At 39.9% G+C, this 19,104-nt stretch overlaps 1 long non-coding RNA gene across 1 annotated transcript in view; it reads right to left on the minus strand.

The window, feature by feature from the left end:
* Positions 1 to 18,619, minus strand: part of LOC138743991 (uncharacterized) — a 45,582-nt gene extending 26,963 nt beyond the window's left edge. The window contains exon 1 of the long non-coding RNA XR_011345171.1: positions 18,532 to 18,619. This is a non-coding gene — a long non-coding RNA (uncharacterized lncRNA). The remainder of the gene's footprint in view (positions 1 to 18,531) is intronic.
* Positions 18,620 to 19,104: the final 485 nt, after the last annotated feature.

Genomic DNA, 19,104 nt, shown 5'->3' on the forward strand with positions numbered 1-19,104 from the left:
GTCCACTACTGTTCTCTCTGCTGACCCACGACTGTGCAGCTAAACACAGCTTGAACCACATCATCGATTTCGCTGATGACACGATTGTGGTGGGTCTTATTTGTAAGAATGAGGAGTCAGTGTACAGAGTTACTAATGGGATGGTGCAGAGCTAACAACATGGATCTGAACATTAATAAACCAAAAGATGGTTGTCAACATCAGGAGGGCCTGGGAGAACCATGGTCCACTGACCATTGATGGCTCGACCGTTGAGATCATCAAGAGTATCGAGTCCCTTGGAGTGCACTTGGCAGAGAATCTCACCTGGACCCTTAACACCAGCTCCATAGACAACAAAGCCCAGCAGTGTATCTTCTTCCTGCGAAACCTTGAGGAAAGTTCATCTCCCACCCTCCATCCTCACTACATTCTACAGAGGATGTATTGAGAGCATCTTGTGCAACTGCATCACCCTCTGGTTTGGAAGCTGTACCACCTCGGATCACAAGACAATGCAGAGGATAGTGAAGCAGTGGAAAAGATCATTGGGGGTCTCTCTTCCTACCATGAAGGTCATCTACAACGCGATGCAGGTGAAAGGCAATAAGCATTGTGAAGGACTCCACAAAGCCCTCAAGTAAACTGTGGCCCCTTTTGCCATCTGGTAGGAGGTACCATAGCACTCAGATCTTTACGACCAGATTGGACAACAGTTTTTTTCCCCTAAGCCATCAGGCTCCTGAATTCCAAAAATTCTGAGAATGTATGTGGATAGTACCATGGACTTTTGCACTATATGCCTTAATATTTTAATATTTCAATGTGTTCAACTTCTATTCTAACATATATATGTAAATATCCTCTATGGTCCTGGAGAAATGTTATCTCATCTTTACCATGAAATGATAAATAAAGGTGATGACTTGATGTAGGCAGCAGAGGCTCATGGGATTGGAAGGGCTGTATGTTATATTATATCTATAGATACTAGGTTACACTCCTAAATACAGAGCACGGAGACTATGTGATGGAAGAAGTATATTGTAATATGAATCAAATATTTAAATATTAACAAATGCAAAACATGCAGAAAATGAATAGCGCATTAAGGATAAACACATAAATGCTGGAGGAACTCAGCAAGACTCACACTGTCCATTGGAGGTAAAGTTATATAACCAATGATTCAGGCCTGAGCCAGCTCAGGCCAAAAGCCTTTCTTGTGTATCTATACCTCCCATGGACGCTGCAAGACCTGATGAGTTCCTCCAGCATTTTTGTGTTTTACTACAACCACGGAGCCTGCAGACATTCCCGTTTCACAGCACGCGAAGGATCATCTCTGTTTTTTCCACACCTAACCTAAACAAACTGAAACAGATTGAATTGTGACAAAGAATAAAAAGCCTGGATGGTTATTCCTTTCCCGAACATGCTGACATCAATTTTAGCTTTTTTCTTTGCTCCCCTTTGAGGCAAACACAGTCCTGTGATTAAGTCTGGGAACTTCCCAGACCAACATCATTTGTTGGTGTACATTCCCAGAGCCATTTGGAAAACCACTGCCACTCTGTTTATGTGGGACTTTATTCATTCATTAATAAACCCAGCTAGTGGTCTTCTCCTAATTATATTCAATATTCATTTATTCAGATGTACATAAATACACAAAATCACCACTGAAACTTCACTTGAAAATTACTGAGGACCAATGAATAATGTTCCTTCCATGTGCATGCAAGTGCCTATGGGGAGCAATTCAGTGCAGTGGGTTAGATTCTGGCCCAATAAGTTATTTAAATTTAGACATGCAGCACAGTAACAGGGCCTTTCAGCCCACAAGCCCATGCCACCCAATTACACCCGATTGACCTACAACCCCCAGTACATTTTGAATGGAAGACGGAAACCCATGCACTCACGGGGAGAATGTACAAACTCCTTATAGACACACCCGTGCTCCTCCCTTTTCCCATTCCTCCCCCTCTCCTTTCTCCCTCCCACACCCCCTCACCTTTTGCAGCTTGTATGGGTTCCTCACCCACAAATCACCAACAGCTCACCACCTATGTGTGTCCTTCAGCCGCAGAGGCCTTGCTGGTCAATCACTGTGGTCGCCATCCTTAGGGTTGTCTCCTCTGCTTCTCCTTCACAATAGGGGAGGGTGTTCTCCCCATTACTGGTGCCCTCCTCCAGTCCTCTGCTCCCCCAGAGTCTGTAACCGCTGCCAAATACAGGAGCTGCCATCTTGAGTTCAGATCCTGCAGTTGCAGGATTTTAAATAAAACACGTTCGGCTCCTTTATCAGGCCATTTGGAGCAATCAGCAGTCAGACTGGGCAGTAGGACCCAGTGGGGAGAGCTATATCTCTGCGCCCCCTCCCCCCCACCCACCGTCGCTATCTCCAGGTTCACACCAGCTGAAAAGAGCTACAGTGGCACTTCCATTTTTTTCACTTGCAGAAGTACGATTATGGGACCAGAACCAACAAATCGTTGACCCAAAGTCAAGTTGCTATCAGATTAATCAAGATGGTGCATATCTGAGGTGCTTATACTGTAAAAACAATTAATCAAAAGTAGTTTGTAAACAGTTTGTCTCAGACTTATTATAAATGCATGCCACACTGTTACAGCGCCAGCGATCTGGACTGAGGTTCGAATCCTGAACTATCTATAATCAGTTTGTATGTTCTCCCTGTGTCTGTGTGGGTTTTCTGGGGGGGGGCTCTAGTCTAAATTTTAAAAAAAGAAATATTGGTATGGTTTGGCTGTGCATTGCTACGGTTCCATATTTATTTACACATCTTAATTAATGAGAATCTCTGGATTAAAATTTATTGTCATGAACATGTAACAAAATTTGTTATTTGTAGCAGGATTACAGTGCAAATATTGCTATAAAAATCACATTTTAAAATAAATAAATAAATAGATGCAAAGCTAAGAGAAATTGAGGTAATATCTGTGTTTCTTTGTCCATTCTGAAATTTGATGGCAGAGGGGAAAAAGTTCTCCTTATGCCATTGGGTGTTCAACTTCAGACTCCTGAATCTCCTTCACGATGGTAACAGTGTGAAGAGGACATCGTCTGGCTGGTGAGGGTCCTTGATGATAGAGACTGTATCCTTTAGACACTGCCTATTCTAGATGCCCTTGATGACTGATGCCCATGAAGGCAATGGTCAAGTTCACAACACTCTGTATGTTCTAAGCAATGGCACCTCCATTGCAGTCATGCAATCAGTCAAAATGTTCTCCACGGTACACCTGTAGAAACTTGCAAGAGTCTTTTAAATGTCCCCACCATCATCCCTGGTAGTGATTCCAGGCACCCCTACTCTGTGTTTTTTTAAAAAAAAACATTCCCTTAAACTTTCATCCCCTCATCTTATGCAGATGCCCTCGGGTATTGCCACTTTGCCCAAACTTATCTATGATTCTCACAATCCTGTAGACTTCTATTAAATCACCACTCACCCTTTTTCACTCCAAAGAGAAAAGCCTGAGCTCTGTTCATTTTGCCTCATAAGACACATTCTCCAAATCTCCTCAATTCCCTAAGTAAAATGAGCTGTAATTAACTCAACTTTTAACAAGCCAGATCTATAAAGCCTGCATCTGAATACATACAAGAAGTGAGATCTATAAAGACGGTAAGTCAATGTATCTAACAAATCAGATCTCATTAGATGCATACTTCAAACTATGTTTTAATTGCATTCTTCAGATACTAACAGTAAAGGCAGAAAGACAGGTCACTCTTAGAGAAAGTTCAGGAAAACAGAACATTTCAATTTTCTTCACACATATAATTAGTATTTTAGACATTTATCAATCCATTTGGGCCTTTTTGTATTTTCTGTACATATTAGCAGAAGATGGCAACCGCAATGATACAGCAGAGAATAGAACAGATGGTGAAAAGGTTGAGGCATTGTGTAGAGAAATTGTGAGAAAGGACGGGCAGTGGAGGGAACATAAATGTTGTCATTTAGAAGGATTGAACTGTGTTCACTTCAATGCAAGAAGTTTTAGGAATAAGGGAGATGAACTTAGACAGCATGGATCAGTACATTGAATTACTGTACTGAGACTTGGCTGACTGACAGAAAGAAAGGATTAGGTGATGCGGATGTTTCAAAAGGGGTAGGAAGGAAGATAAAAGAGGGGGGAACATTACTTATCAGGGATAGTATCACACTGCAGGAAGAGAGGATGTTGTGGAGGGATTATGGAGGAAGTGAGTCAGTGTGGGTGGAAGTCAGAAATAGGAAGGGAGCCATCACAATACTGGAAGTAGTCTATAGGTCCCCAAGTACCTCTTCCAACACTGAGGAACAAAGAAGTAGGCATATTTTAGAATGGTGCAGAAAATAACAGGGATGTGGAGATGGAAGGCTTCAACTTCCCTAATATTGACAGGCACCTCATACTGCAAGAACGATCGATGAGACCGAATTGTCATGTGTGTCTAAGAAGGATTCCTGACTACAGGAGAGGCCATACTGGATGTAGTACTGGGTAATGAACCTGGTCAAATGTCAGACCTTTTGGTGGGGGAACATTTCAGTGACATTGACTAAACTCCCTGACCTTTAGCAGCTATGGACAAGGATAGGAGTAGACCAAAGAGTAAAGTGTTTAATTGGGAAGGGTTAATTATGATGGGATTAAGACAGGAACTGTATTGGGAACAGATATACTCAGGAAAAAGAAATGTGAAGGATGTTTATGGATCACTTGTGCAGAGTTATGGATAGATCTGTCCCACTGATATAAGGAAAATATGGTAGGATAAAGGAATTGTGGTTGATAAAAGAGGCAAGGCAGCTAGTTAAGAGGAAGGAGGAAGCATTCATATAAGATTTAGGAAGGGCTCATGAGACTTATTTGATAGCCAAGAAGCATCTAAACAAAGGACTTAGAAGAGCTAGAAGAGGACATGAGAAGGTCTTTGCAAATAGGAGTAAGGAACATCTTAAGGTATTCTATGCATACATGAAGATAAGAAGGATCACTAGAGTGAAGGTAGGGCCACATAAGGTTAAAGGAAGGAAAATATGCCTGGAGGCACAAGAGGTAGGGGAGGACCTAAATTAATTTTTTGCTTTATTATTCACCAGAGAGAGAGAGAGAGAGAGAGAGAGAGAGAGAGAGAGAGAGAGAGTGTGAGAGAGAGAAACATGTAAGTCTGTAAAAACACAATGTTGGAGAAACTCAGCAGGTCAGAGAGGGACATAGGTCAACGTAATGTCAGTGTAGAATAAGCTTATGTGCTAGAGCATGTTGAGGTAAAGAAAGAGGAAGTGCTGTATCTTCTTAAAAAAATTGGATTGATAAGTCCTCGGGACCAGATGAGATATAGTCCAAGTTATGACAGAAATCAAGGGAGGAGATTACTGGGACATTGGCAATGATCTTTAAGTCTGCCTGGCCACAGGGAAGGTACCATAGGATTGGAGAATGGCAAATGTAGTTGACTTATTCAAAAAATGTAATAAGGATAATCCTGGGAATTACAGATGAAGTGAGTCTTACGTTAGTAGTGGGCAAAATATTGGAAAGTATACTTAGGGGCCATGTTTAAGAGATTCCAAGAAGTATAGTCTTCTCCGGAATAATCAGCATGGCTTTATGAAGGGCAAGTTGTGATTCACGAGTCTAACTGAGTTTTTGAGGAAGTACAAAAGAAATTAGTGAAAGTAGAACAGTAGACGTGGAGTGTATGGATTTTGGTAAGGCATTTTTTTCATTGTATCTATTTATTTATTTACTATTTTAATTTATAACATGGTACAAACCGATTCCAGCCATTTAAATCTGTTCCACCCAATTACATCCACATAACCTACAATGCTGAACATTTTGGAGGGTGGGAAGAAACTGCAGTCCCCAGATAAAAGCCATGCAGACACGAGAGAACACACAAACTCCTTACAGTTCACACCAGATTTGAACCTGGGCTGCTGCCACTGTAATAGCATCACACTAACTGCTACAATAATCATGTCTCTCTTGGTAGACATTCAGAAAATCTTAAGAAATGGGATCCATGGAATCTTGGCTGTGTGGATTCAGAATTAGCTTGCCTGCAGAAAGCAGAGTGTAGTAGTAGATGGAGTGTAGTCTGCCTAGCGGTCAGCGACTAGTGGAGTTCTGCAGGGATCTGTTCTTTGACCCTTCTCTTTGTGTTCTTTTTATAAATGACCTGGACAAAGAAGTAGAGAGGTGGTCAGTAAGTTTGTGGATGATAATAAGGTTGAAGGAGTTATGGATAGTGCTGAAAGTTGTCATAGGTTACAACAGAATATTAGCAGGATGCACTTGGGCGGAAAATTGGCAGATGCAGTTCAATCTGGATAAGTGTGAGGTGATGCATTTTGGTAAGTCAAACCTGGAGGCAGAGTGGTAGCATACTTAACAGTGTGGAAGAACAGAGGAACCTTTGGACCCAAATCCATAGATCTCTCAATATTTCTGTGCATATTAATAGGCTGAGCTTCATTAGTCAGAGGAATGAGTTCCAGAGTAATGAGGGAATGTTGCAGCTCTATAAAAAAGAAGGATAAGAGATGACTTAATAGAAGCCCTCAAGATTATGAGAGGAATAGATAAGGTAGACAGCAGATGGATTTCAATCTGGATAAGTGTGAAATGATGCATTTTGGAAGGTCGATCTTGAAGGTGGTTAATTACAGGATTCTTAACAGTGTAGAAGAACAGAGGGAGCATGGGGCCAAATCCATTGACTTATCAAGGTTGCTGAATAGGTTTATAGGTAGTTAAGAAAGCTTATTGTATGCTGGCCTTCATTTGTGAGGAAATTGAGTTCAAGAGCCATGAGGTAATATTGCAGCTGAAAACTGATGATGCTATAGCCTTGACCCTTTACTCCATCCTGAGCCATCTGGAGAACAACATCACAAATGCTGTTCATTGACCAGCTCAGCATTTAATACAATCATTCCCCAGTGCTAGTGGAGAAGCTGTCCTCGCTGAGACTCAACACCCCTCTCTGTAACTGGATTCTGGACTTCCTAATGGCAGAACCACAATCTGTCCATGTCAGAAGCAAGATGCTGAGTGCCATCACGCTGAACACTAGGTGCACCACAGGGCTGTGTGCTCAGCTCACTCCTGTTCATGCTACTGACCCACAACTGTTTTGCCAGTTCCAGCTCCAACAGTATTATCACGTTGGCAGAATATACAACAGGTCAATGTACAATATTGACCTCATCAGCAGCAATGATGAGTCACACTACAGAGAAGAGGTGTAAAATCTCATGATATGGTGTGAGAATAATGATCCAAGTCTCAACTGGTGGAGGGTGATCATTCCTGGTCCTCCTGAAGTCCACAGTCATCCCCTTCATCTTGTCCATGTTGAGAGCACCAAGTACCTTGGAGACCACAACCAGTGATCGATTGAGAACACACATCTCCTCACTTATCAGGAAAGCACAACAGTGAGTGTATTTTCTGAGAAAACTGAAGTGGGCCAAGTTACCGGCCACCATTTTGTCAACCTTATACGGCAGCTCTATCAAGAGTGTCCTACTAGCTGAATTACAGTGTTGTATGGTTGCTGCAGAGAAATGCATCAGTGATCAATCCCCAGGACCATAAGAGTGCAGAGATCACTGGAATTTCCCTCTCCCCAAACAACATGATCTCCCAGGATCGTTACCTGAAGACAGTATAAAATCATTGAGGATTTCAGCTATTCCCATCAGAGCCAACACCACCAGGCTGAGAAACAGCTTTTTCCCACGGTCAGTAAGAATGCTGACTGACCAAAGGAACTAACCATCCAAAAGTCTCATATTCATTAAAAACCTCTATTTATTCATTTGTACATATGAATACTTGTCCTGTATTTGTATTGTTTGTCTATATGTGAGTTGTGTCTAATTGTGTGTCTGCATGTTTTGCACTAAGGACCGGAGAATGCTGTTTTGTCCAGTTGTACTTGTGCAACCAGATGACAATAAACTTGACTTGACTTGACTACACTTGCAATGTCGTATTCTGTTTTGGTCACCTCATTACAGGAAGGAAGTGGATACTTTGGAGATGGTCCAGAGGAGATTTAACAGGATGTTGCGCGGATTGGACAATGTGTCTCATGAGGCAAAGTTAACAGAGCTCAGGCTTTTCTCTTTGGAGTGAAAAAGGGTGAGTGGTGATTTAATAGAAGTCTACAGGATTGTGAGAATCATAGATAAGTTTGGGCAAAGTGGCAATACCAGAGGGCATTTGCATAAGATGAGGGGATGAAAGTTTAAGGGATTGTTTTTTTTAAACACAGAGTAGGGGTGCCTGGAATCACTACCAGGGATGATGGTGGAGGCTGGTACAATAAGGACATTTAAAAGATTCATGGGCAGGCAAGAAAAATAGAGGATTATGGATGTGAGGTAGGGAAGTTTAGATTGTTGAGTAGGTTTTCATAGATCGGCACATTATTATGGGCTGAGGGATCTGTTCTGTCCTGTAATGCTCTGTAGTAGATTTAGTGCAACTTAACGAGATGAGATGCTTCAAGTTTTTGCCTGCATCTAATCATAGATGTGATAGGAAGGCCCAAGTCATATTCAGGAAATTAATGACAATCATCTATGTACACATAAAAATTCTAGTTACACTATAGAACACTGGCAAGATACTGAGTTATCAATAGATTTCTTTATATTTACAAAGAAAAAATTGGTTATTGAGACACTTATTACCATTTATTAACTCATGGAGCCTTCTGCTCGTCAAATGAAGAAAAAGAAAAAGAATGGTGCACATCTACTACAATAATAGGATATAGAGGGTATGATTTGACAGAAACAGAACAATTTTGAATGCAGAGAAAGCATTGCAGCAAGTCAGATAGCACCCATGAGTAGAAATGGTCAGTCAACATTTTGGGTCTGGACCCTTCTAGACCAGAGAAAAGGGATTGATATTATGAAAAGGGGGAAAGAATCTGGGGAAAGGACTCAGAGATATTAAGACAGAAGGAGTGAGTGGTGGCGAGACAGGTAGAGGGGGAAAACCGCTTGGAAGAGGGGGAAAGAAAGGTGAGAGAGAGGAGGTTTTTATCAGGAGTGAATAGAGATGCAATCAGATGGGGTTGGGCGATACCTCAAATTAGAAAAATCGATGTTTATGCTATTAGGTTTAGGATATCCAGGAGGAATATGATTTGTTGTTTCTTAACCTTATGTTTTGCATCACCCTGAATGTCAGAGTAGGAAAGGTTGGGGGAGTTTAAATAGTTGACTCCAAGAAGTTTGTTTAGATTCAAACAGAGCACAGGTGTTTGGCGAAGCAGTCATCCAATCTGTGTTTGTTCTCACTGATGTAGAAGAGGCTGCGGTGGGTATACTCGATGCAGTAGATTTGGTTGGATAATGTGCCAATGAACTTCTGCTTCACCTGTGTGTGGCCCTGGATGGAGATGTAGGGACAAGACCTCACAGCAGCAGATGAATACAGTGTATGAGTGAGGCACAGATGTGAATCTTTAAATTCATCACATTCCAATTGAGAGTCAATTGGTCAAATCACTGAACTGCTTGATTACTCCTGGAGCAAATTGTCATAAACATGTGCATTTTCTAAACACACAACCGCCGCTTCAAGAATGTTTAAAGGGATCTGCTGTCCAAAAGCACCTCTTATTTAAGTTGTATTGACAAAGGCTGTGGAGACTATAAAGGAATAATAATATTCCATTGTGCAGATAGAATTTTTATATTGCTTTGATATTCTGATCTGATGCCTGGCCCACTGTTTGTTACTTGGCATGTTACTGTTATATTTATTATAGTGTCTAACAACATCCAGCTGTTCAAAGGATTTAAGATAAAATAATTATAACATACCAAGCATATTTTCATGGCTGAAGTTTTCTTGAGTAAATATTCCTGAATGTTTAATGCTGCTATTTATTTCTTTTTGAACAAGAATTTGTGAGATAAATTTCCTGTGAGCTCTTCAAATATAGGTACAAAGACCCAAAGCCTGTGATTCTGGAATATGGTCCCCTTCTGAGCAGCAAACTTCTGCTTAGAATATATTGTATTTCTCCTTATTGTGAGCATTCCAGCAGATTAGCTAACTTGACAACACACAATTTAATGTTCATTCAAAAAGATCCATTGAATGATTCCAATAAATACTTCTGAACAAAGCAGCACAAGTTAGAATATTTTGAAGTTTATTGTTCAAGGATAATGAAATCATTTCTCTATGATTATCTATCAGTGGTCACATTGAGTTCTTGTCTGAGGTATTGAAAAGCAATGGGAATGCAACATCAAAGAAAAATTGTATCTGGATTATTATTTGTTAATTGTTCGATTAATCAATAAAATAGCCTTTAAAATTTAATTATGGCAACAACCAAAATTTACAAAACAATTATAGGTCCATAAAAAATATAAAATATGAATGTTACTAATCCAGATTAGTTCACAGCAGAAATGTTTTGAATGGAAAGACCTGGGTGAAAGGGCGAAACCCACAATACTAGACAGAACCAATAACACTCGTGAGGAACACAGGCTCAATTTGGACAGAATGATAACCTGACGACCCACTTTGATTATAAACTCTTAAGATAGATATTAGGAAGGGAAAGTAAAAGTCTACATATCCTTGCAAATAATGAGTTAAAGTGGAGAATGGTATTGAGCTCATTTTCAATAACAAAAAATAATTGAAAAAGGCATGACAAGCTAAGAGACAGATGAAGAAATAACAGCAGTCAAAGTGATTCATTATAACCTCATTGCTCTTACTTTCAACCAGGTGAAGTGCAATGAAAGCCTACGATCAGGATCCCATATCACGAGAACAAGAGCTTGTTGTTCTAATTATGCTGAAGGCAATGTATCAGCTACAAAGAACAAAAGGAAAGGGCTTGGTTAGATCTGTACTGCTATCTTCTTCTTTGGCTTGGCTTCGCGGACGAAGATTTATGGAGGGGTATGTCCACGTCAGCTGCAGGCTCGTTTGTGGCTGACAAGTCCGATGCGGGACAGGCAGGCACGGTTGCAGCAGTTGCAAGGGAAAATTGGTGGGTTGGGGTTGGGTGTTGGGTTTTCCCTCCTTTGTCTTTTGTCAGTGAGGTGGGCTCTGCGGTCTTCTTCAAAGGAGGTTCCTGCCCGCCAAACTGTGAGGCGCCAAGATGCACGATTGGAGGCGATATCAGCCCACTGGCGGTGGTCAATGTGGCAGACACCAAGAGATTTCTTTTAGCAGTCCTTGTACCTCTTCTTTGGTGCACCTCTGTCTCGGTAGCCAGTGGAGAGCTCGCCATAGAACACGATCTTGGGAAGGCGATGGTCCTCCATTCTGGAGACGTGACCCACCCAGCGCAGTTGGGTCTTCAGCAGCATGAATTCGATCTTGCGGACTCTGCCAGCTCGAGTACTTCGATGTTGGTGATGAAGTCATTCCAATGAATGTTGAGGATGGAGCGGAGACAGCGCTGATGGAAGCGTTCTAGGAGCCGTAGGTGATGCCGGTAGAGGACCCATGATTCGGAGCCGAACAGGAGCGTGGGTATGACAACGGCTCTGTACATGCTGATCTTTGGGTGTTTCTTCAGGTGATTGTTTTTCCAGACTCTTTTGTGTAGTCTTGGTGCCTTGTACTGCTATGATCGTGCAGTAAAGCCTGTTAACCAGAATTCAAGCAACCGGCAAAAACAAAATGCAGAAAATAATTAGGTAAAAAATTCTTAAGTTTAAAATTGGCACCCAATAGTGGTTAATTCACCAAGCACAGAACACGCAATCTTATACAATGGGAAAATTCACTTATTTGGCATCTACCAATCCCCATAGGTGCAGGATACCAGGGGTTTTACTGTACATCACTTTACTATAAAAATGCTGAATGCACCAATACATTTGCTGTGGACAATAATCACTTGTCTGAATAGATAAGCAATGCATCTTTGCCATCAATACATGTTTTATGTTAAGAGGAGAGACATTTCACCTGCAAAGAAAACACCATCCTGTATTTCATCTCCTTGGTCATAATCAAGTCTTATTGGTGACATGGTAATTAAATGCAGGAGGCTGTGTTAGAGATGGGGAATGTGATCAAGACCTGCAATTTTCCACAAAAGAGAGCTGTGATTCTGAACGATGCTCTGCTCACTCTTGGACAATTTATTTCCTCCACAAAGACTGGAGAGAAAAAATATTAAAGGGCAAACTGTGAAATTAATTCTCATGCAATGAAAGCTCAGTCTATTTTTATCCAATTTTAATTTTTTTGAGATTGAACAAAAGGCATGGCAGATACTGAACTGTTTACATTTACATTTCAACATTATCTTCGGGAGAAAATATATTCAAGATGAATACTTTACAGATTCAGATCAGATTTCATATATATTGTCAGAGTACATACATGATATCACATACAACCCTGAGATACCTTTTTCCTGCAGGTGCGGCAGAATTACTGCAATACAGAGAGAACAAAAAGAAAATCAACAAGTAAGAGTCCTTTTAAATGAGTCCCTGATTGCATTTATCATTGAGGAGTCTGATGGTGGAGGGGTAGCAGCTGTTCCTGAATCTGGTGGTGTGAGCCATTACAAAAATACAAATATTGTTGCCATTCCTCACTAGCTTATTCACTATTTCTTGTTAGTTTAGAAATACAGAGACATAATGCATGACTTTCAGTGTTACTTGATTGATAATTACTTTTGTTGGAATTAAATATGATAAAGAATTTTTTGATGGTCATTTCATGACACTGTGGGAATCCACCTGAACATTTCCCATTCGAGGTTCAGAGGTTTTTATGACACAGAGGAGTTTATTTGGCCTACACTAGCTCTCAGAGTATTTCTGTCAATCTCATTCTGCTACTTATTTCCGTGTTACTTATTTCCTCTCATGTTGCAACTTCCTGACAATGAGGAGCGAGAGAAGCAATCTATGGTAGCCAGTTAACTTCCAAAAACATCTTCAAGATGCGAGTGGAAACCTGAGGATCCTGGGAAAACCCATGCCATCACAGGGAGAATATGAAAACTCAGTGCAGACAGCAACATAGGTCAGGATCAAACAGGTGACAGGAGCTGTGTGGTAGCAGTACTCACAGAAACATCACTCTGCTGACCTTCACACTAGCTGACAATGTAAGTTTCCAGCACCAAACATGCTTCAGTCTGGTCCAGTGAGCCATATCTCTGTTCCCATAATGGACAATAGACAATAGACAATAGGAGCTGGAGTAGGCCTTTTGGCCCATCGAGCTAGCACCGCCATTTTACAGATCTTGGCTGATCACTACCATCAGTACCCCTTTCCAGCCTTATCCCCATAACCCTTAACTCCTTTGCCCACTAAAGTCTTATCTAACTCTCTTTTGAACATAATCAGCGAATCTGCCTCTACCGCCCTCTGTGGCAGAGCATTCCACAGATTCACACTTCTCTGGGTAAAAAAAATGTTTTCTCATCTCTGTCCTAAAGGGTCTACCCTGTATTCTTAAACTAGAGAATGGAACAACCTATTCTTGTAGAGGTTGAATTACCAGCCATTGTTCACACCTGTAATCACTTCCATGGAGGAATTGCTCAGTTCCTGGCTATGATGTACCTCCTGGGAGAGCACCGTCATGTTGAGCACTGGTGCCCCTCAGGGCTGTGCTCAGCCCGCTCCTGTTCAAGCTATTGACCAATAAATGCGTTGCCAGATCCAGCTCCAACAGTGTCATCATGTTTGCAGTTGGCACAACAGTCGTCGGCCTCATCAGCAACAATGATGAGTCGCACTACAGAGAAGAGGTGGAAAATCTTGTGATATGGTGCAAAAGAAACAACCTGAGTCTCAACAAGGATAAGATGAAGGAGGTGATCATGGGCTTCAGAAAGACCAGGAACGACCATCCTCCACTACACATCAACTCTGTAGTAAAAAGAATGGAGAGCACCAAGTTCCTTGGAGTTCACTTAACTAGTGACCTATCGTGGACACACAACATCTCCTCACTTGTCAGAAAAGGAGCAATAGTGACTGCATTTTCTGAGAAGATTGAAGCGGGCAAGGCTACCAGCCAACATTATGACATATTGAGAGCATCCTGGCTAACTGTATCATAGTGTGGTACGGTTGCTGCATTGAAATGGATTGGAGATCAATCCACAGGGCCATAAGAGTGGCAGAGAGGATCATTATAGTCTCTCTCCTCCATCAATGTGATCTACCGGGATTGTTGTCTGAAGAGGGCACACAAAATCATTGAAGATCCTTTCCACCCTGCACACAGCATCTTTCAGCTGCTCCCATTGGGAAAGAGTTGCAGGAATATCAGAGCCAGGACCACCAGGTTGACAAACAGCTTCTTCCCATGGACAGTGAGAATGCTGACTGACCAAAGGAACTGCTCGCACTAACCATCCGAGACTCTCATTTGTACAAAACAATATTTATTTGTATAGATGAAATACTTGTCTTGCACATGTATTGTTTGTCTGTATGTATTGTATATCTGGTTGTGTGTCTGCACGTTTTGCACTGAGGACCGGAGAATGCTGTTTCGTCGGCTTGTACTTGTAAAATCAGATGACACTAAATTTTACTTGATATGACCTGAGAGTTGTTCTGCATTTCTCCCTGCTACTTGTCATCTTGTGCATGCAGCTTCATACATGTCGGTTTCATGAGGATTGCAGTTGTAAATTCTTATCCTATGCTTCTTTTTAGCTCACCACTGGGGCAAAATGCAGCACTGTTTTAACATTCAGTTTTGAAGCAATTGAAACCCTTGGCTAGACTCCTTAAAATTTTTAGTAATTTGTACATATGGAACAATCAGAATTGGAAATTGTTTGTACTGGAACTGCATTGAGAGAGCTTCAAAGAAACTGAGTGAGAAGGCAGTTACAATTGAGCAAATTAGTTGCCAGAAATTTCCAACATTAATCTTGTTTAGGGGCTTGAAGTACCACAGACCAAAATGGATGTAATTTCGTAAGAGTACAGTTTGAGAGGTTTTTAGGTAGACACGTGAATATGTAGAGAATTGAGGAGTATGTATCATGTGCAAGAAATAGGGTTTTACATTTAATTTGGCATCATGTTTCATGTTAGGCCCAGACACCATGGGTCGAAGAGTCTGTTCTGTGCTACATTGCATTGTTCCACATTCTATGTATTTTTGCTAATTGTATTATCAATAAGACCCTGCTGCAGTTTAAAACAAGGCCTGAACAGGGAACAGTTTCCCTCTGGGGTATATACAGAATCTGCTGCTCATCTGAAGAAACTTTCTGAAAAACTTAAAATGTTAGATATACTGGATGCTGAATTGTTCTCTTTTAACTGTTAGGAGTGTCCCTCTTGAAACCTTTGGCAAAGTACTTCATCTATGGTGAAAAGCAGACACCTGACATCATCCTCATGCCTTTCCAGGTACAACACCAACTTCCAGCAATTCATTTAAAGCATTCTATTGTCTGCTGGGAAAGTAATGAGAAAAGGCAATTTCCTTCCATACACCCAGTTAAAATTTGGCTTTATGACAGGACTCCTAAAACTACCAAAAAAATACTAGTAATGGTGCATTCCAATTAAATGATCTGATATTGATATGACAAAATTGATTCTAACAGCTCAGATGTGCAATACTACAAATCCCATCAAGGAACCACAGAAAGAATTGATCGTAAATTACATGTTGGAACAATTTAATGGAAAGGCAATTCAATTTATTCTAACTATTCTCAGTTACCTTGGATTAACAAAGACACATGAGAGAGAATACATGGTTTCCCCTCCCCACATTCGGAACTTGTCCACTTTTTGACTGTGAGTTAAGGGGCCTGAGCCAAGGGCCATACCTTGACCTCTGTCCAAGGAATAGTCACTAACAAGAGTAGTTACACAGAAACTGATTAACGTATAGCTGAAGTGAGTATCTGTGAAAGGTGGCATAATGGTACATCCATTCAAATTCTCTTGATATCATGCAACTAACAATGAACAGGCACCTAAGAGGCTTGAAGTGAAAACCTGAGGGCAACTGCAAATACATGACCCACTGCATTGTTGCATTGCCTGTTTATTTTTCCAATCCAATTCAAGTGGATGAATAAGAACAAATGTTGTGTTCTCTTAAAAAAATAGTTTTGCAAAACTGAAGAAATCATTTTTGCTGTCAAAGAAGGAGTGTGACAGCATTGGCACCACTTCAAATGAAATATTAAATCATTCAATGTTAAGGGTGTGGGAAATTTTTCATTTACTTCTGCCAATTGCCTTTGGTCTTCAGAATACTAATTTGTAAGTAGAACATGATTTGTTAACACTGAAAGTCTAATGGCTTATAAGTGGCTTACACATTCTCAGAGGAAGCCCAAGTGAAAGAATATCCTTTACACACCCTCCATTCAAAAGGTTGTCTAAATATTTGTCTGCAGATTGGCGCCATATTATTGTCTCTTCATCTCGTTATTTGATACTTTTTGGTTACAGTGTTACATGTGAGAATTACTATTAATCCTTAAAGCTATTGTTTTAAGTTCAGAAACAAAATACCTTTTAAAAATATAAAAAAACATTTATGGTTTGGGAATATTTGAACTTCTGATGCAAGTTTACACAAATGAAATGAAAATCAGATGAAATCTTCTACATAGTAAAATCAAGTTATTTTCAAATGTGTAAGAAACTCTTACAGATTCAAAGAGGTACCTAAATTACAACATGTATGTCATTTGATATGTCTGTAATTTGTCTATATATTGGGAAGGATAAAAATATGTCAATAACTCTGCAATAGAATAATATTTCACACACATTTCAAATACAAGTACTCCTATAGAAAAGTGGGATCCTTTTCAGAACCAAGATAAAGCACATTATATTATGCAATATAGGCATTGGCCTGTGCTAATCCTCTTAGAACTGTTGCACTCTACTGATGACAGCATAAAAATACCAAATAAACATTCGTAATGGTTGTTTTCTTCAGGCACAGATTCCCAATTCTAATTTATCTTTCCTAACACTACATTCTGAAAAGGAAGGCTGATGTCCCTCTCTGTTGTGGAGATTCAAAAGCAATGCCTTTGGAGGAAAAAGCTATTTCTAATAGATGAACAGCAGTTGTGAAACAGAACATTTCAAATCCCAGCTGGATACCTCACATTAGGATGTTTTCCTGTGTTTTCTTATCATTTTTTTTTCTTTTACTGCTTCCAGCTGGGTGTATCATTACACAGATGAAGTCGACAAATGAACTCAATCCAAGATCATGATCACCATCCTCTTTCAGCCTGCTGTAGAGAATTCACTATGGATAATTTGGAGTGATGCCCCTCTCTCACGATTGGAAATTTATTTGCCTCTCCCCAGAGTCATAGATTTGTACAGCATGGAAAAAGGCCATTCGACCAAACTTATCATGTTGACCCTGAACTTCCTGCCTGCATGTTACAGTTATGAACCCAATCCCAAAGGTGCTGCCAGTATCATCGTGAATTTTGATGTAATGTGCAAATATTGAATGTGTTAATATTTAAGCATCTTGTTACATTATTTTTACAAGTCTGGTGGATAGACAGAAGTATAGTGTAATACATAAAACTTTTTTGTGATTCTTGTCATGGACATTAAATAAATGTAGCAAGTAATGTGGTACCAACTACAACTACAACTTTCAATTCTGGAATAATTTTTAAGAATTGTTTTCCAGACCGATTTTTGCTCAGTGATTTACCCAGTCTTTCAGCACCTAAGAGATTACTGCAGCAAGACATACCCATGTCTGGAGATTTGTTCCTAGATCCTGAGAAGAACTAAGTTATGGAAATGGAATCCTCATTAAAAGCAGGATTCTAATAATACATGAAATATCATTTGAAGAAATAGCAAGAATTTCCTGGGGAAATTACATCAAACTCTTCATCTACAAAAGACACATAAAAGGATAACAAACTTTAAGTACTTATTGTGGCCTACAGCTATGTATAATGCTTCATATTAAACTATGTAGAATTTAACGCTAGTTACCAAATATTACACCTCAAATCTAATTTATCTTTTTTTAAAACAAACATCAAACTCAAGGACCCATGTTTGTTGACAGATATTGCTGAATGTCAGCCTGGGCTTCTTATTTCTGAATATGTTTTGACACCTAATATCATAAAAAGAAATAGCTTCCCATTAATAATTTTGTAAATACCAGTAGAAACTGGAATTGCATGACATATGTTTCACATTTAATTCAAAGGATGCATGTTGTGATGGTAACAATTATGTTGTGAGACGGCGGTATGGAAGTTAAAAGACCATCTTCACCATCGTGAACTGAGTTCAGGACAAAAAAAAAGATATTTATAAAGCCAAGCTGTTTGTACTTCTGAGAGGAAATGGTACTGCCTCTGGAGTATAGTGCTTTTGGACCTTCCTGGTTTTAAATAGGCAAGGTCATGTCAGTTACAACCTTAAGGTCACTGTAGTAAACATCAGCCCATCAAGATAAGAGTAGATCACCAGATGATATTAATTACCTGCTCTTTCAAGTCATCTGTGCTTCACATCTGGTTTTCTCCCAGTAATGTTCAACTGAGCCAATAAAAGCAGACTGAGACAGTGTTCCACCAGCCTGAGACAGGAGGTTTTTTCAAAGTCACACGTGACTGATTTTCAGAACTCTTCCTTGATCTTTGACTTTGATATTCTCTTGAACCATAAACATTTTTCTTTCATTAGGCAAGTCCTTGAAACATTCCTCAAAGTGTGCAATTAAAATCCCAGCATGGTCTATATATAAAGAATTATGGCAAAGTGCATGATCTCCAACCAGTTTTATTTCAGCTTTTGCATTTCACACTTTTGTTTTTATTGTAATTATTACATTTTTTGACTTAAATATCAAAATACTCTGTCCTTCTAAAACATTTCTAAATGATAAAACTGTTTGTCTTTCAGTGAAGAGTTGTTCATTGACTCATTCTTGATTTGTGCATATACTCTTGGAAATTTAGATTTTTTTTATTTTCAATGAATTTTATAACAAACCTTCTAGGTCACTGAGAATTCTGAACCAACGGTAAATTGAATTCTGTTTAGTATCTAGAGCA

Source organism: Narcine bancroftii, chromosome 10 (genome assembly GCF_036971445.1).
Source record: "Narcine bancroftii isolate sNarBan1 chromosome 10, sNarBan1.hap1, whole genome shotgun sequence".
In the NCBI taxonomy this organism is placed as follows: Eukaryota; Metazoa; Chordata; class Chondrichthyes; order Torpediniformes; family Narcinidae; genus Narcine; species Narcine bancroftii.